The 20,290-nt window shown below is 38.6% G+C and overlaps 1 protein-coding gene across 1 annotated transcript in view; it reads left to right on the top strand.

Moving 5' to 3' along the window:
- Positions 1-20,290, top strand: part of chrm3a (cholinergic receptor, muscarinic 3a) — an 80,665-nt gene that overhangs the window by 3,577 nt on the left and 56,798 nt on the right. The gene's annotated exons all lie outside the window — the stretch shown is intronic.

The raw sequence follows: 20,290 nt of genomic DNA on the forward strand, positions 1-20,290 counted from the left end.
AAATTCTGACAATGACGGATGTTTGAATTCACACGGACTCAAACTCTCATCACATGTCCCTTTGTTCCAATTAATGTTGTTGCCATTGAGGCCTTGTTTATTATTCTGAGTTAATATGCTTTCACATGGTATTGATTACAGTAAAAATTGCTTTGTAAATGAAACTCTAACATACAGCGGTCTTTCGTTTCCTCACTGCAGAACGGTTTTGCAGTAGCTCGTGAACATTGAAGTATACGCAGACCGAATCAACAATACGCTCCCTATGCTCATTTGAGCTGATGTGAGCCCAATGGTTAGTCATCCTAAGTCTGGTTTGCCAACTAATAAAATTTTATGTGGGGATTGGTATTTCCATTTTCAAGTGTTAATAAGATGGCAATTATCCTCTGTTTACACATTTGTTTTAGCATCAGTTTCATAATGCTCAACAGCTAATAACTCTGAGATAAACAAATGCAAGACTCATTTAGAGAGCAGATTCGTGATACGTGTGATTTTGAGTGAAATGCTTTGATGTATGAGGAGTACGTGTCAGTTAGAAGAATGAAAGGAAAAAATGTGAAATGCTTAAACTTTGAGGAACACAACAAAACTCAGAGATAGTGTATTCAATAATCGTAAGAGACAGTGCATTTTTCTATTACACAAAAGAGTGCCTGGATGTTTTAAAGGTAGCTTTCTTTGATCGTTTCTCTTTTGTTCCCCACACCGCTGGATTTTTCAAAGACCACGCCCTCTCGCATTTTCCAGACAATGCAGCACTCATTGTCTATTTTTTATCAAAAGATCTAAAAAACCTACATATGATGGTGTAAATTGTCAAAATTACCACCTTAAATGTTCAGGCTTATCAAACATATTGTCTGACATGCCGAAGAACGCTACTTCTCATCATTAAGGCGGCACTATGTACTACACAGCTTGCTGTTATGGAGTATGATTACAAAGTGACAATGATTTCTGTCAGCAGGGTATTTTATACAATTTTTCAGACTGCGGGAATACCACTCACTGTGTCACAATCCAGTGCTTTTCCTACTTTAATTGCAATTGCTTTTATTTTGTTGTTCTTTACAGATAAAAACGGAGTTTGACTGTGCTCTCAGAGGCAAAAGACCGTAGGAAGTTGGACACTTTTATTTCCTTTCTCATAAACGTACAAATATTTGTCCTGTAGAGCCAAAAGGGTCATCTGCTAATGGACCGGGCAGTTCTAGCTTCCCGTCCCTCAGCAGTTTTTACTGCACTTATAGTACAGTAACATCAAGTTGCTCTGCACTTATCTGTCTGCTCCACCCTGCTGCACCATGCACAAACACGGCGCAAAAGACACAATCACACAGTTGTAGCACAACACATGAAAAAAAATTAGAGTAAAATTGACTTTTTGCAGACATTTTGACTTGTCACACTAGAGAAAACACAGGTGAATTGCTGCTTTACCTGTCCCATCGCTTACTGAGACAGATAATGGAACTGAGTCACCTGTGCTTTTCCTACTGTGACAAGTCCAAATGTCTGCTGTGAAAAAGTAAAACTCATGCTGGGCTGGAATGAAACAAGTGCATTTGAATGCACCAACACGACCACTTCTTCTATCATTCCCCTATCGTTACCTTAAGACCACCCCCCCACGACAATGATAAGCTACTAATGGCATGCCGGGGTTGAAGTAATGCTATTATACATAATAATAAGCGGATGATTTACACATGCTATTAAAACACTTATGTAATAAGGCTAATCTATATGATTCAGTGTGAATATTTTTTTTTTGTGAGAGATGTAAGTAAAGAGAAACATGTGGTACAACAAAAAATGCCTTATTAATTCTTCTAGTCTTATATATCACGTAATATGCTCAGGCACTCGTATTTCTGGAAATTGTAATGATGCCTTTTCATTATCAGAGATGATGTCAGAGAAAGCACAACATGTCACAACATGGATCTCCTAATTTAAAAGTAGATGGAGAGCGTTTAAAGTCTAATCATTCCAACACAAAGTTAGATGAGACCATGCTTTGTGATTTGGTTCCTGTCAAGATGAGTTTGTCAGACTTTATCAGTAAGTAAGTTCTTTTTAGGATTTCACCATGAAATGTTTTAGCACATTACAACTGAAAAAATGCCTGCTGCACTTTTTCATTTGTGTTTTATCCAGTTGTTTGTCTCTGTCAGTCTCTCTCTTGTTTTTGTAATCCAGCTCTTGAGGCTCATATTAAGTGAATCAAATTGTTTGCAAGGCACTCAGCTTGAATGCTTTTTCAGGGAAGACCTTGCATATTTCAGCAAGACAATGCTAAACTATATACTGCATCTACTACACCATGTGGCTTTGTAGTAGATGAGGTGCTGAATTGGTCTGCCTTCATTTCATATCTTTCACCAGCTGAAAACATTTGGCACATTATAAAACAAAACATAATACAAGAAAGACACAAGGCTGTTGAGCCCTTATCAGACAATTTCCAAACATCGCCAACTGGTCTCTTCAGTTCCCAGATGTTTACAGATGGATGTTAAATGAAGAAGGGATGCTACACAGTGGTAAATGTGGCCCTGTCAAAACTTTTTTTTCTTTAAGTTCAAAATGACCATTTTTCTTTCTGAAAATGGAACATTTAAAACATCTGATATGTTTTCCATGTCTATTGTGCAAAATATATGGGTTTATTGGATTTGCATATCATTGCATTATGTTTTGATTTACATTTTACACAGTGTCAGAACTTTTTTGAAATTGGGGTTGTAACTCAGATGTGTTTCATCTTCATTCATCCATCAGAATGTGTCTTAAGCTGCTTTACATCTATGATGTACCTTGGTTTTTCTCTTTCATTTAACACCTGTTGTGCAATTAAAACAAGGCGGATGATCTTCTACCAAAGTTGAACTCATAAAAACTACTCAAGGAGCAACATGTGGCATAAAAACAGACAGTGGCAAAAAAAGTTTTAAAAAGGTCACACGGTGATCAACAGCATTTCTTAAAATCCTGCACCTGTGTTCATCTTGATGTTGTGATTTTTAAGAGTAGTGTCAATTTGAATAGACTTTCTAACTCTGGTTGATTTTTGTATAGTTTTGATTGCATAGATATGATACTATGGGCTATTAAACAATTTTCTAGAAAAAGAAGAAGAAGAATGTGTTAATAGTTTTCCTCAAACTGAGTGTTGAACTTCTGTTCTGTTTATGCAGCTTGTCATGAAATCATCTGTTCTTCTCCATCCATCAAGAATTTGAGCAGATGCTGCAGTCATGCTTTATGGATCAAATGTTGTGTTACGGTTATTACATAGTGTTACACACCAGTTTTTGTTACTCATTAATTTGCCCTTTTTTAACTGCACTTCAGCTGATGATTATGTTGCCTCTGGTGTAGCTTTACACCCGTCTCAGTATTATCATTCCTTGGAGTTTGCACCAAACGTTAAAGTTAAAAATGTTGTGCTCAAAGTCAAGTCAAATGAAACGCTCTTCATGACACTTCTTTATGTTTCCCCTGAAGCAGGTCTAAGAGTGGCAATTTATGCCATTTTTGAAAGGCGCTTGATCCAGTGCCTGTCTTTGAATCTACCTTTTTCGTCTGGTTGATTGGCATTTAAATAAGAAACAGTCAGTTGCAGAACTTGTTCGAGGGTAGGGCAAAATGTATAGCATGCCCTTGGGCTAAACTCTGTAGAGGGGAATTAATTGAAGCCAACAAGGCCCTCAGCCTTCAGGCATTTTGGCATTTGACTCCAAAGCAACAAAAGCGTATTTGTATTTGTTTCCTTAGACTTTTGCCAATTTGTTTTACTGTCAGCGAGCTGCTTAAGAAGTGTTTGGTTCGATACTTTATTATTTTGTACTCCATGGTGAGTTATTCTTATTGGACAAGTTGAAAGCTGAAGCTGGAATTAGAGAAGAGGGACACAGATGTGCAATGCTTTATGGGGATTTCACCTTCTTCTTAATGGAAAGTAGCGCACATCCTTTCCTGAAGCGAGGGAAGTCAAATAAGCCTAAAAGTTAATGCAAATGATTCCTACAAGTGCTTCCACTTTAGTTGATTACAGAGTCAGCGTTGGAACAAACTGTGCTACTGCGCTCTTTGTCTGCAATATTAGGATAATACGGCACTGAAATGAGTACTATATATTGCTTTCAGAATGGTAAAAAAAAAGCATGTTTCAAAAGTAGAAAGACAGGGATTTATCCAGCAGCAAGATAATGACCTTTGGAAGAAACGACTTGTGGTGAGTTTAAATGATCAAACACCAACATAGTCTGTGGGCGTTCAACCCCATCCTGCTGGCTATGAGCTGGAAAGGACAAAAGCAAAACAGACTAAAAGTGCAATAGGGTAGGAAGTATTGGTTTAACTTTTCGGTGAGTCATTTATATTGGAGATGTTTTTTCTAAACTTTCCCCCCATTAATGACAAGTTTTGATACCTCAATATATATCTTTAAAGACATGGTTTGACTATTAGAATGGTAAAAGAAAAAACTTCTGATGCAAACCTTGTCAGAAAAGAGCTTCAAGGGTTACTACAGGGTGACCCTAATTTTTTTAAAAAAAGGAAAAGCAATACATTTTCTTTTAGTATCATAAGACATTGCATTGCATCAATTTCAGTAGCCCCAACAGATTTTTCTTTAATGCACAGCCACTAAAGTTTAGTGAAAAAAGAAAAATGTAAGCTTTAGCTTTGTGTTTTTTTTTTCTTCAGAAGGTAATAGAGAGCAACAGTACTGATTTAGTGTGGATCAGGGAAAGCCTACTTGCCCTTGCTGGTATTTTCACTCCTCTACCTTTTGTGGATGGTGCAGTATAACTCTTTAACATCTACCTGGGGATTACTTCCACTTAGCAAAGTGATAATAATCTCAAGGCCATTGCAGGAATGTGTGTAACTTGGCATGACATGAAAGCTTTGTTGGAGAAGTGCAATGACATGAATCACTGGACAAGGCTTTAGGAGCAGTCGTCTGTTTTTTTGGGCCTTTATCAGCTGTGGACACCCTTGGCAATAGCAAACACTGGGCACACACCTTATCAAACATTTTTGCCACAGAAGAGTTGGAACATTATTTGTGTAGCCTTGGATCTAATTTCAAGTTCCACAGATTCTAGAGGTCTTACAGAAATGAAGTGATGTGAGGGAGCGCCAGACAGCCATAGTACATTAAATTTAGTGGTGTCTTTAGGATGATGAGCAGGCCAGGAACAACAGAGGATTGATGGAACTGCAGAGCGAGTCTCCATACAAGTTTTTTGGCAGGGTAATGTTGGTATTAAAAAAGGAAACTGTTTATTGGCTTGGTACCCTCTGTGTTTCTATGAAATGTAATCATAACCTAGGGCGAACATATTTATTGCATACAGAGGCAACACAGTGGACTTGCAGGAGTTGATTATTTATCAATATTCTGTCAGCTAAAAAATAGTGTAAACATGAAAATTCAATGGTTGAATCACGGTTGATTTATACATCTGGATTCCTGGCATGAGTTCAGTTTAAATCTCTTCAAATGAAAGAGGCAACAGAGAAGACAAAGGACACTATGGGCTTGTGTAGCGGTGTAGCGGGGCTGGCAAAAGCACAAAGGAAGGCGCCATCTTTGGTTTTAGTTTGGGAATTTTGCTGCTTCAAACAAACCTGTTTGCGCTGAGCAGGATGAAGGAGCACAGCTGATGTTGTGTTCATATAGATTAGGAGGCACAGTGCAGATTTGCCGTTGCCTTTTTGGCATGACATTGCATCTCAGCCATTCTTTATTACAGCCAAATATTTGCTCTCATATAGATGAACTTTTCTCACATTCAAAACAAATCGCACATATCTTCACACGTATCATGCTGCCTCCGTCTCAACTGCGTGACTGAAGCTGGTCGAAAACACGAAGGGCAGGCAACGTTACCTTTGGATGAGTTAGCAAGCTATCAAACAGCACGTTTAAAAGTCAATCCAAAAAATGTTGGCTTACATCTTCCTTCATTTGAAGTTTGTTTCACTGGTTTCCCCCCTTCTGTTTTCTGTTTACACACTACCAGTGGAGCGGAGGAGATGCTGTCCTGCTGCTGATTGCGATCACAACACTGTGAATGTGTGTTTGTTTGTTGTGATTAACGCAAAAGATTCAGGACTTGTATGATCGTTTAATTCATATTTATATTTTGGAAGAAATGCAGCAGACTTTATTGTAGCAAGTGTTACTTTGGCAGATACAGACAACTATAGGAGTAGGAGTTGCTCTGTGCGCTTACTGAGATCTACTGACTTAAACAATTATGTTTACACTGGCACTGTTTATTTTTTCTGCAAATAAATTATTCTGCCATACAGCAATTTGTTAAATACTATTAATTAAAATATAATTGTGCACGTAGCTTTGAATAATAATAAAATAATAAACTATTGGAAGCGCGATAACAGAAGGCATTCTGCTGGTAGGGTGAGTTGTTGCAGTTCTTCTTTCGAGAGTTCACATATTTCATTAAAACGGCGACATATTGTCGATGACCCCGAGCACTCCTGAAGTTTTCTTCCAGGCGGAGCCACCTTTTTGTTCTTTCTTGCTGTTCATGTTTACTTAACAGCTCTTTTTTATCCAGATTAGTCTCACTAAAGCTCTTTAAAATAATCTCATTAAATCTCATTTTCAACTGAGCCACGAAGGGGGCAGTTAAGAGTTTGCAGTCATCTTTTTCCTAAAGCTCCTGTCGTTACATCAGTCGCATCCTGCTTAATCCTTAATCTCCAGGGGAGATGGATACCCCTGTGACCTCTTTGCTGTCTCTCTGTTTATTATTTGTACTTTGGCTATCAGGATCTGAGGTGATATAATAAGTTAACAATGATCGACCGTTCTTTGGAGCGCAAGTGAAACACAGTCTGAGTAATTTCCCTGGTTTGGTAATGACCCCGTTTATTGTGTCTCAGCTTTGGACAGGAGTTTGAGCAGAGTGCTTTGCTTTCCATATATCATAATCAGGATGTGGCAGAGGTTATTTACATTGTTCACAATCCAGTGTTTGGGCTCCATCTTAATTCCGAGTTTCACTTCCAAGAACTATCCTGTGCTAATGTGAAGAAAGTTAATCACATTACTGCCAGACCTATGTGTTTTAATTGCTAGTGGCTGGGTACAATTGGGATTTAAACCACTTGGCCTGTGCTGTAATGCTTTGTTAGTGAACAGTAACATTAACAATGCAGGAATACTGAGAGCTTGAGACTCTGTAGACAGTTGAAATTCCGTGTTTTGACTCTTTCAGTCTTTGCAGCACCAGGTGTCTAAAGCAAGATTTATTTGTCTCACCGCTGAATGTGTCTAAGAGCAGCCGAAGGGTGAAATGCGAAATCTGTCAAAATGCTTAAAACAAAGTTGTGTTCTAATCAGGTTATTTATGTGAAACAGATTGTCCGGGCAGATGTTTTGGATGCTCCGGTTTACAGAATAATTATCTTAGTACAGGAAAATGTGCAGCCCTGCAACTTTTGAGAGCATGTGCTGATTCAAGCAGTATTAAACTTTAATGCATCTTGTAGAGATCTGTCACACAGTGTATCAACTTCTCGACTCTCCTGCACAAGGCTGTAGTGTGTACTTTTATTAATGCGTGTCTGCAGAGTACAGTGCAAGTGCTTGACGGGACTAAAATGGCCTAACCAAACAAATTCATTGAATCTTACTTTATTTGGGTGTAAGAGAGAGTGAGAGCTTCAAGAAGAATTCCCTTTGTGTCCTTATGGTTCAAAGAGCCATGGAAAAAATGAAATGACAATTCATGGGGCAGATGTTTGCATCCAAGGCAAGACATTCTTCCCCTGGAGCTGCAGTCACTTTTCTTTGTTTTGCAGAACAAATTTGAAAACATGACTGCTGCCAAAGCATAAACATTTTCTGTTAAGTTATGTAAGTTTGTTATCATTACTTCCCCGCCACTGGAATGGCAACAATGTAATACCTCAAAAGAAATAATTACTATGTTTCTGTCTCTGCTTTTGAGCTAACAATATGCCACGGGTGATAAAAGTAGTAAGTGTCCGGCGAGTCAGAAAAGAAAGTTTTAGTGTGTCGTAGCGTTGCTGAGTCACTGCTTTGAGAGTGTGCACTTATTAGGAAATTTTTGGGGCTGTTTTTAATAAATCTCTTGCTTAGCTCTTCGTTATTTTATTTACCTCTGTTGTGCTATCTTTAGTCTTTGGAGATCTTCGTGTCACAGTATTTTTTCATAGTTGCATAATTCAGAGGAATTTAGGGAGTGGAATAAAAACCCCTCATCTCTTAATAATCACTGAATTTATTTACTCCTAGAGTGCTACTGGGGGCATCTTTTTCCTGGCTTATTTTTCTGGTTCACAGACTTACAGCATGTACTTCTTCTTCTTATCTTTCATGCACATTTCACATTGATCCCCACTCTTCCCAGTTCCTCTGTGCAAAGGCACCATCCCTCAGCACCACTAGCAGGTCTCGCTGCTGTAATGGTATGAGCGTGTTCACACTCAATGAAAGCAACAGTGCAAGGGACAGGATGTGGCCCAACTTAACACAACACTTGTCTGAGCAGCAGGGTCATTTGATCTCTGCTTGTGCTTCATCCATCAGAATGACACACGCAAATAGCCTGGTGTACATCCATAAGACCTCTACACATCACTGGCTCCTGGTCATAAGTCTTGCCTGAATGTGGCTGTGTATTTTTAAACTTTTTGCCCCCGGAGTTGTGAAAGATTGAAAGAGCTACCGTCATGTGCCACCCTTTATATTAAGCTATTTAGAATACATAAGGAAAAAAAAGATGGTATGGTGTACTGGAGATTTACATTTTCCCATTTGATAACTCACACATGCTCTTTTTTGGATCATGGCAGAGATTGTATTGTATTGTGTTGTATCTTTATTTCAGACATATACAGAAAAAAACAATATATACACAAGTACACATACTTGCATTTATAAATACGAATATATATGTAAGTAAAAGGTACAAGGAATAGAAGATATAATATTTGTGAACTCTCCTTGAAGTAGCAACTAGAATAGATGGACTCTAATCTGCGATGCCTGGCTGAATTTCACCCTGAGGTGATCCGTGGACACAGGAGATTAAGAGTTTTGTAGTCTCATGTGTGTGAACCTAAAAAGAGCTTCTGTATTATAATCGTGTGACTTCCAAACCAGAGAAAATAGCTAATGTGATAGAAACAAACTGATCCCAAAACACATCAGTAAAACCAGCAGCGTGTCTCTTAATGGGATTTGCATGTACAACACGTTCTGCAATTGTGCAATTTTCTTTCTATTAATCCCAAGCTAGCAAAATATTTTTGACATGGTCTATCAAAATTTAATGACACCCTTTCCAAAACCAGCCATCCCACAGTGCCAACAGCGTCTTAACTTTTTTTTTTTTTACTTGATCTTGCACCTCTGAACACATGGCAAGTGCAAGGTGTCATGTTGATTCAAGCGACTGCCCTGAATGAAAAGAAAGTGGAAAATTCATTTAGCTCAAGTTTGAGTGAGCAATGTATCACATTTATGATGAATGATTATGAGTGTTTGAGTTTTTCTTTAGGTTTCAGATTTCTTCAGAAGTAGCTTTCCGCATGTGCTTTGAAAAAGTCCCGCGGTTTCACAAACCAGTGCTGCTTTTAAATTCTTCTTCATGAGTGTCTGACTGTTTTGGAATACTTGAAGAGATGTCATGGTTGGCGTCGGATGTGTGCGCAAATCCATTTTGCTCCATCACTGGCTCGCCATTTGCTTACACTGAGTATAACGAACCATTAATTCGCCGCTGTCACTTGCCGCTCACAGTCGCTCAAAGCAAAATTAACTCTTGATCCAGCAGAGCGAGGAAGGAACAAACGCCGCTGTCATTCTAAACAGCAAACTGTGAATCAGTTTGTGTTGCGTTAATAAGGTTGTTACGCTGTTCTCTCTAATGCGTTTTGTTTTGATTGTATTTTGCATTTTTGTAATTTTATTGCCTCTCATTATTCCCAACATTGTAATTATCTGTGCTGCAGGTATTTTCAGACTTTGAACAACAAACGATTCTCTCTCCTGGTGGGTGATAGTGCTTCATTTTTATTTACCTATTTTTTAAACAAAGCATTCCCTAAAACACCGAACACCCTACATGTTATAGAGCAGCTACCACATAGATATTTGTATCTAAGAGATTACTTCTATTTGTGTTTGGGGGTAAGAGGGTTTTTGTGCCTCAGCGAAGTCAAAAGAAAATCAAGATTTGAATTCTATTTTTGCAACTAAGACAAAGAATGCAGAAACGTGTGAACAATTACTTAAAAAATTGAAACTATAATTCAAATAACTGAAAGTAATTGATAAATGGCTAAAATGCTTAGCTTTTGCTAAAGCAGGATAAGCAGAGGTGAAAAATTCGAAATGGTAAAAATCTGCAGCTGACTCCAAAAACAAGTCAAGACTGCGATGTAAACCATCATGTTTACAGCCTGGAACAATGTTAGTTTCTATAGCTAATTTATCCTCTTTAATAAACTGTACAGTGGGGGATATTTTTAATGACTTGCCCATTCAAATTCATTAAGGGCTCCAGTTTTTAATATTAGCATTTTAAAGCCTGAATCATGAAATAATTTTAAATCCTTTGTGCACTTTATTTAGTTTTTTGTTTTTTTTTTGGTGGAGGGGTGGGGAAAGAAGTCATGGTATTGGCCATATATTAACTATAATACATTTAGCTTTGAAGGGTTAGAGATGTGGTCACTTTGATTGATAGATGGATTCCAGCATGGGTGGTTGTAGCCTGCAGCTGTGCCTCGTGCTTTGCCTTAGCTAATTCAAGTCACTGAAATAGACTTCTCTGTGGTGTTGGTGCTTTCTGGAAAATTTCTAATGCAGTTATCTGGCAAATAATTGCTCCTGCCTGTCGTTAATTGTATTGTATTGCATTCTAGTATTTAATTAGTATGTTACATAGCACCATTTAGTAGTTATATTTGTCCTGTGTGATGCACTCATATGGTCAGTGTGTAGTTTGTTAACCACATTAGTTGATAACTTGAGCGGGTAGAGCTCTACCCTCTCATCCATATATGGTCACTTTTAGCTCCAAAAATTCAACATTACAGAGCCAAGTTTTTATCATCCGGCCTTTAAAATCGGACTGGTAATGTCATGTTTGCTTTATACAGTCTATGGTTTAGCCAAACCAACTGCGTAAAGAATAAATCCAGATTTGTACAAACTGCACATCAAAGACAGAAATATCCAGATTAGCTGTTAATCAAATGCCACTGGATCAAAAAAAGTGTCTTTATCAAAATAATCTGATTGATATTTTTTCCTTTGAGACTGCCTGACTGGAGCACTGGAGCAAAATCATTACCTGTCCATCTATGGAGAAGTTTTGGCTGTCATAACTAGAGACGCAATGGTCAGCCGATCATGCTCACGTATGTCTCGTTATGAGCCGGTCCCTTTCAGTGGTGCAGGTGCAGCCACAAGCCAACAGCCTCAGTAGGAGCCTCGTTATGAGCAGTCAAGAAAAAGAGGACAAAGTTGTTGTTCTGTTATCTGGTGATGTCATAAACATACTAGAAAATAATGCCATGCCTTTTACTATTCAGGACTATTATAAAGTTGTGTTTTACAGTTTATTACATTTTTATTACCTTTTTTATTCCGTTTCTTATTTTATTTTAAGTCCTCTCTTTCTCCCTCTGCACAGCATTTTATTGGATCTTCACTTTAAACGCTCCGAAAATAAAGCTCAGATCTCTTTTCTGTTATAGCTCAATTTCACTATGAAGATCTTGGGGGTCCCCATTACTGTTTATGACTTACTGTTTGTGCAGCATTAAAAGGTCAAACTGGACAAATAACTTGTGAAAAAACAAACAAATGGCCTAAAGATGCTTTTTTCCCATGATTTCTAAATGCAAGGTAAACATATCATTCTCTCTGAAGTGACTTCTTGCACACACAAACACTTCTCGGCATTATACATGCTTAGTTATGTCCTAACATATTAAAAAGTCACCCAGTAAGTCTCACAGATGTATGAGAACAGAGTATATTTTTTTGTGTGTGTGCTTGTGGGAGACACTGAGTGCGCTCTGATTAAACGGATCAAGGGGGCCAGATTTAACAGTGTGTTTCTCCTGATGTTGCGGCACCGGCCTCTTAACCACATTTTTCACCTCTTTCCTTTATTTAGGTATTTATTTATTTATTTCATGACACTCCACAGGAAGTATTTCATGACTATCACTGGTACAGAAAGATGAATATTAGAAATAGCCTTTGTCTGATGGATGACCATCTTCATTTGAAATCCTAGAATATCCTTTTGTTGGTACTGGCGATGGAACAATGCAGTTAAATTCCTTTGTGCATGAATAATTCTTTTTGTGCCTTTCGGGACATTGTAATATAGCCCTCTTTCTCAAACAGTTGTGAGCTAAATGGAATTGGAATGAAGCACAGTGTTTGGGAGTCAGTGTTCTCCCATTTCTGATGACCGATGGCAGAAGAGAGATGAAAAGCCTAATGTAAAAAGCCGTGCCTCTGCTTCTTTTCCTCCCCACCTCCTCTACTCTCTGCTTTCCTCCCTTCTCACCTAAGCTGCAGTGGATCTTTTCAGTGTCATAAAAGAATGTAGATAGGTCTGCCAGTCCTGTTCATATACACAGCAAATAGATGGGGAAAACATGCAGCCACATATTCCGCCTCTTCTTCTCCCTGCCATTCATTCCATCCTCATCCTTATTTCCATTCCCTCTTTTTTCCCACCTTCTTTCTAAGTTATGGTAGTGTACTTCATCAGGGAAGTACCAACAACCCACACAGTTTTGGCTGATTGAGCATGCTAAGAGCTTTGCGCTTTGGGGATTCTGAATTCTTTTATGCTTTATCTTTGTGGTATTTGTGATGATGAAGCCCTGGATGGTGGCTGGATGAATGGGTTTAAGAATTTCACTCTGTGCAGCAAGGATACCCATCATTTGTCAAGCAAGCTGCATTCCGCTATCCATCAAAGGCAATGCTATCCATTAACTTGAATGTCGGTGAAAAGTTTACTTGTACACCAGCTGGATGCTATACATTCTGAGTCAGTCATAAACAGAAAATTGGTTTGTTCTTTGGACATTTTGCTACCAAACTCTAGGATTTTCTTTTTTCCTTCTCTGTAGTTAAATTGACCAGATTTTATATTTAAAAAAAATCGACTTTTTAGGTCTGTGTTGCTCAGTTAGTGGTCCCATTTGGACTAATAGTTACATTTATTTTTTCCCTGTATCCTTCACACCTCTGTGCCTCACGCCTCCTCTTATGCTGTCAGCACACATTCACAGTATTTCTAATTGAGTTTTTGAACAGCCTGCCCGGTCTCAAACGCTCCACGAGAGATAAAAGAAATTTTGCATTACAACATCAAAGGGTCACCCCCCCCCCTCCCCCCACTCCCCATCACATAGACACACAGCCTCATCCCATTCCACTCCGACACTCACCAAAACATGTTAAGATCAAATGAACATCTAAGGTCATAGCAGCTACTAAGGGTTAATGATGTGGAGACCGGGATTGGATTTTTTAATTCACACTCTGGGCAGATAAATACCCTCAACCCATGCGAGTCCCATCCTTCCACTGATGACTCATACACTTTGCAAACAGCCTGTTTATTTAAAGTGCTTAATATGAATACATTTGCCTGTAATTTGACTTGGCTTGGGTTACATCGCCAGGATCAATAGGCTGTTAATAGGAGCACATCTAAATTCATGGCATAATGGCATGAATTATCCTCTAGTACAGAGGCTTAGTTCAAGTTAGAGGTAATTCACAGTGAAGTGGCACATTCCTGAAATAATTTTATTTTTTTTCTCCTTTTTATCAGTTCTAAATCTCTTAATGTAGTAGGATTTTTCTTTACTTGGTATAACTCTTACATGGGTTTTCTTCAGTATGCTGCTTTATAACTTATATAGAGAGCCAGAGGTTTTAATCCACTGACCCTGAATGATAGAATTCATCTAAATAAACACTTGAAAGTGCAGGTTTCTCTGTGTATTTGTTAGTTTCAGTTCAAAGGGATAGTCATTAATGGTTTTTTTCTGTATTAGACTTGCCATTCAGCATAGAAGCTTTATCAGCCCAGCAGGTATTTCAGGGTATTTCAAAACCTATTTACTGCATGTGAAATCAGCTATGGTTTCAGTATATGTAACTTTGCTGAAAAACCTGTCTCAAAAGCAAAGGCCAAAGAAAATTCCAAGTACCCTGTGGAGTAAACAAACATACATTGTTATTCATCAAAACGTTTGTTTGTGTATTCACTATCGCCACTGCAGAGCTGATTGTTTGTGCATTTTAAACACAAACACAATGTATGTCTCTTTTGCTTGCTACGACCACAAGCCAGTACTAAGCCTGTAAAAACAAGGAGGGGCCTGCTCGAGATCTGGTGATTTTAAAAATTAGATCGATCAGCTGATTCTTTTTCTTCTTTCAAACACACAAAACATAAACAGATTTTCCTAGCATTATTTTTGTTTTATTGTCAGTAGAGCCCAATATGTTGGCCGATATTAGCTATTAGGGCTGCACGATTTTGCATAAAATGAGAATCATGATTTTTTTGGCTTAGAATTGAGATCACGATTCTCTCACGATTTTCTTTTCCAATATAAATATTTATTGCACTTATTAACTGCACATCAACTTCGTAACAGTTGCGACAGAACATAAAAACAATAAATAAACATAACAAAACAATAAATGTCTCACATTTTGTCCTTGAAGCAAAATGTTGTACTGCTTGTAATTCCACCTCCACCGTTGCTCGACACTGCGTGTATAGAACAGGTAGTGCAACATTTGAAAAATAGTTGCGGGATGGCACTGTGTAGCGTTTGTCTAGGGCAGGGGTGCCCAATCCCGGTCCTCGAGAGCTACCGTCCTGCAGCTTTTAGATGCATCCCTACTCCAACACAGCTGAATCAAATGGTTTGATTACCTCTTCAGCATGCCATCGTGTTTGGCAAAGGCCTGATAACAAGCCATTCATTTGATTCAGCTGTGTTGGAGTAGGGATGCATCTAAAAGCTGCAGGATAGTAGCTCTCGAGGACTGGGATTGGGCAGCCCTGGTCTAGGGTGTTGACCGCAGTATCATTTTCATACATCCCTCGCTTTGCACAGTGTTGATGGGAGCCATATCTTTGGTCAGGTGATAAGTGATAGCCTCTGTAATTTCTTTGTGCCTGCGGGAGTTCGACGGGTATAGGGAAGCGCTGTTCCCGTTATTGATGTTTGGGTGGTTGACTGGGACGGATTTTCTCCTGTCACTTTCTTGGCCTTACAGCTTCGTCTCTCCGTTTTTTCCCCTGCCAGCTGGCTTCTGTATCACGTGGTATAAGGCTCCGCCCTTGTCATTTGCTGAGCAGGAAGAGTGAGCGCTTGTTTTCATGCAGATTATGTCCCGGATCAAAATGCGGTACAATCGTCATCTTTTTTTCTTTAAAAAAAAAAAAAAAATCGTTGTCATTTGGAAATGAGATCACACATAAGTATGAATTGAGATCGCGATTTTCTAACGATTAATTGTGCAGCCCTATTAGCTATGCACTGCTATATCAGTATCGGCATTTACAAAAGCCCACAAATTAAAATTTAAAAAGTAGAGACAGGAGAAACACCCTTCAACTGTGTTATGAGTGTTGATGTTGGATAATTTGTCCACTAGAGGGCACTCTCCAACTTCACTGTTGGTAATATGAGTTTGGAACGTTACAAACACAACAACCAGCTGATATATAAGCAAATAATCCGCAATATATTTCTTAAGGAAATCTGTTTGTGTTGTTTGGGACTGACAGAAACAATTATTGGCAGATATATCAAAATATCGGCATTGATAATAAAAATCCTTTATCGGTCGTAACAGTAACTCATGGCAAGTCGCAGATTACCCCTTTATGCTGGTTGTTGTGTTTATACATGTAGCATTAAATTATATGCATTATGCTGTTATTATGCTGATCCCAATGTATTGACATATAGTTAATACTGGCATAGTGGTGAAATTCGCAGTGTTTTTTTTTTACTTTACTTTTTATTATTCTTAAAGCGAAAATGTGCCAGTCCAAACATCACAAATGCTTAAGTCTTGTTGTCTTTTGACATGAGAGTGTGTGGCAGCTTTCCTTTTGAGATTTCGTGGTACTGACCTTTGAGTTTATATTTGGATCACAGATTGTGCCTCTAAAGAGCTTAACTGTCTCACATTCATGCGGTTTTTTGGAAGGTCGCAAAGACCTGTTCTGCCATCACTGCTGATTAATCTGAAAACAAAAATTGAATGACTCTTAAATCAGTCTAAAAATTGGCTCTGACGGTGTAGATATTGTCTCGGTGTGGACCACTTCAGAGAGAAGAAGATTTAACAAACGTGCGAGAGTGAGAATGCCTTGGCAAATTTTCAAGGCCTTGTTCAATGTCTTGTTTCCTGGAAGCAATACACAGCAAATATCTATCATGCAGACAATTTGCAATATTTTTAACTTCACGAAGCAGATCACATGCAATGTGTTCAAAATGTGTCACTGACAGAAAAGCAAACGCCACAGTTGAAAGTTTTACTTTTTGCTCTCAGTGAATGAAGTGAAACCAATTTAGATCTCAGGTTTAAGTTCTCTGATTTCAACGTGGAATCTCTTTATTCTCTTCCAAGCTTTTAAAAGTTATGTCCCGTAGTTCATTTTATCTGCCCTTTATTTCATGCTGTTTGCTCTCAGTTCTCAGTCTCTCTGCCTCATTTTCATTTCCAACCCTCAACTCTTTCCTTCCTTTAAAGCCTCATGGGCTTTATAGTGGCTGCTTCTCTTCCATCTGTTTCCCAATCAATTTGTTCTCATTTCCTGCCAATTGGTCCACCTCCATGGGCTAAGGCTCATTTAACAGGAAGCATCGCATGTTGAGATCATCGGCTGTAGTTATGGTGATCAGCCTGTGGACCTTTTGCCGTCAGGGAAGCTTGCCTGGATTTTAGCCATTTGTTTGAAGTTTTGAATGTAGCCCTTTACAAGACCACTGTATGTGTTCGCGTGAGGACATGACAGTGTTTAAGCAGATGGTTCACAATTTCACTCATTTTAACAGCGTGAAATTTTAATGAAGAAAACATTGTGCCTGTGGTCAGGCTGCTGTCAAGGTTTCTGTGGTTTGACATAGGAACCTTTTTGCTTGTTAGCCCGATTTAACAATCTGTTATTTGTTTGATGTGTCATGGAAAGACAACTGACAGAAGACTGCCAATCATATTTATGTTCAGCGTGTGTAAAACAAAACTTCCTCACAGTGCTGTGAATTTGACTCCCTATTAGTTTATTGCAGCTTTCTTAAACGCGGATATCTATTATCACTATCATGCATTTTTTTTAAAGACTGCCACAACGGCGCCTCTCTAATCTCTTTAGGCATTAATGTCTCACCCATACAGTATTACTGTTGGGGCTGCTGCTGTCTTTCACAAAGCCAATCTGGAATTCGTGTGCTTCTCTGAGCACAGAAAACAGAAGGCTTACAAAAAAATCCTCATTGTCCTCACTGATATGTCAGAAAGATTTTCTTTTTCTTCCCCTCTCATAAATTTTAAAGCAAGCTTTAGCTCACAAAGTGGTGACTGAGTGTTGATCGGGAGAAGGCAGAGCAGCTCTGCTGGCCAGCCAGCTGCACACATATTAAACTTGTAACTATGAGTTTCAGAAGACACTGAGGAAAAGTGTGTGGAATGTGTGCAGTCTGCATAGTCCAGTTAAGGTCTTATTATTTTGGTTAAGCCGTTTTCAGCCGTCTTTGATGGCCTACAAATTAGTTTTCCAGTTCATATGCATAAACCAATTAACAGATGATCCGTGTCCACCTTTGTGGCATGACAGCTCTTTTAACTTAGGAGTATTGTCCTTGCAGTAGCTCATCTACCCCACATTTAAATCCCAGTGCATTTTAAATATTATAAAGTGGACTTTTTAGGAAGATAAACATCTATACTATGCTTATACTAGCACACACTATATACCATGTGTATGTTGTCTATCATCTTTATGGCAAGCTAAGACAACCTTAATGTGGTTTAATGACATTACCGCTGTATATAATACACAATACAGAGCTGTAGTGTCTGTCTGCTGCTCATGAAGTAGCCAGTCTTATCAGTGGGAGCAGATGGAGAGCGTCCAAGTGAGAGGCTCAGTCTGGCTCCATGTATGTCATAAGTAAGAGGATGACCTTGGCTGAATCTCAACTGCAGTTCAACCATAAGAAACAGACTGTTTCTTTCTGTCTTTCTGTGGATGTCTATGTTTCTGCCACTCTCACAGGCACATTCATACAAACTGCTTTGCTCCTACACATTCCCATATGCAGTGTTACAGCTGAAGACAATATATACTCCTCCATACATTTATAACACGCTCACTGAGGCTCTTGCAGACCCTTGCATGCAGAAACTGAGTCATTTGTAGCATTTATCGCAGTAGAGTAAACATTTTTTTTTCTTTAGTGAAGTTTGAACCCTATTTTCTATCATGTCCCAGCAAAACTTGAGGCTCTTAAATTAACCCAACACTGACTATTTGACTTAAATATAAATCCTAAAACACATTAATCAAGGGCAGTTTTACTAGGGCCTGTGCAGTTGTTCTCACTTTTCTGCTCTCACAGTTTAGGATAAACATTCAGTGAAAAGTGATATGAATGGATTTTTTTGCCAATAAAATTGAAGAGGGCTGCTTGTAGATTTATATTGGACCAAAGCTGGGTGAGATAAGAGGCTCAGTTTTGGAAAAAGACAGATATGAGACTTTGAGGGGGGGGGGGGGGGGGGGGCCTGCTACTATAGGTATTAACCTAACCCAACTACTGCATGTCTTTGTACTGTGGGAGGAAGTAACTGAAAAGAATGGTGGAGTTGAGCGAAATTCAGGACTTTCTTGCTGCGAGGCAACAGTGCTAAACACCACCCCAAACACTTATCTGCTGGCTAAAATCACAGCTCTGATACTGTAGCATGGACATATAGTACTGATACTATAGTACTCTAATACTTGGGAGATAAAAATGAATTGACATGTCTGGGTTTGTAATTACATTTTCTCACATAATTTTTTGGACAATATGCGGTGAACTTTTGATTGCTGACTGCTGCACATGTTTTCTTGCAACTGTTTAACGAAATGCACGTCAACTTTGTATTTTCAAGCTCATATATTTCTCGTGTTTGAATCGTGAACTAATGCTAAGTCGGTTACATTTTTTTTTTAACCAGCTGGAGCAACACAACAAGACCAGAGAGCAGAGATCAGGAAAAATGTTGTCAGGTTTTTTTATTCTATTTGGCGATTAATGCCTGCGCCTGGTGTATGAATGCTCAATCTCCAATACAACATGAGCTTCTTTTCAAAGGGCCCACAGTTGCATTTTGAACATGAACGATTCAGTTTCCTCCTTCAGAACAGTTTTAATTCAAACTATGAACTAAAACTTATATAATTACTTGACCTTTTATCTGTTACTTTAAAGCAGTGCCCTTCACATGTACCGTATAAAACATCTCTGTAACAGAGTACTAATGAGCTATTGTACGTCGACATTCTCATATCTGGATAATTACCATTTCACATTATTGTGGGAAAAGCCCCCTCATTCATTGGGTATTTCTTATAAACTGAGACTCAGATCAAGTCTTGTTACAGATTTAAAGTGGAAATGGTAATTGTCTCGTTCGGTCTCACTTGAGAACGCCTCTGCAGACTCTGCTAAACTGTGAAGCAGATAGGCCAAGCACGGTCATTGGTATTAGGATGAAATACTCCATGTTGTTAAAATGTCTCATTTAAAATCCTACAAAACAGTTGTTCATTTGTATTTAAATTTGCCTGTTTTCACTTTAGTGCTCATGCAGCCACTGAAAATGTCAGTGTTACTAAAAAAAGAAGTCACTGTAGAGAGTCGTCCTTGCTTAGAAATGTCATGCAACTTCCCATTAGAAAGGAAATATTTCCTCGATTGACCTTTGAGGTGTAATTTGTATGTAACACGAAAATGAGACCGGTATGCTCATTTATTTCACAATGCTGGAGGTGTTTGTGAATTGTTTGAATATTAGTATCAAGCCCGTGCCTTGGCCTTCTTCCTCTCCGTAACCCTTTTTCATTTACTCATCCAAGCCAGCTATGACTTCCGTTTTTAATAAATGTTTTTTCAGTGTGGGAACCGCTCCATTACTTCT

The sequence above is a fragment of the Aulonocara sp. 'chitande type north' Nkhata Bay genome, linkage group LG13 (genome assembly GCF_057382095.1).
Source record: "Aulonocara sp. 'chitande type north' Nkhata Bay isolate Kocher_YH1m ecotype deep benthic linkage group LG13, A_spYH_male_GT1.1, whole genome shotgun sequence".
NCBI lineage: Eukaryota > Metazoa > Chordata > Actinopteri > Cichliformes > Cichlidae > Aulonocara > Aulonocara sp. 'chitande type north' Nkhata Bay.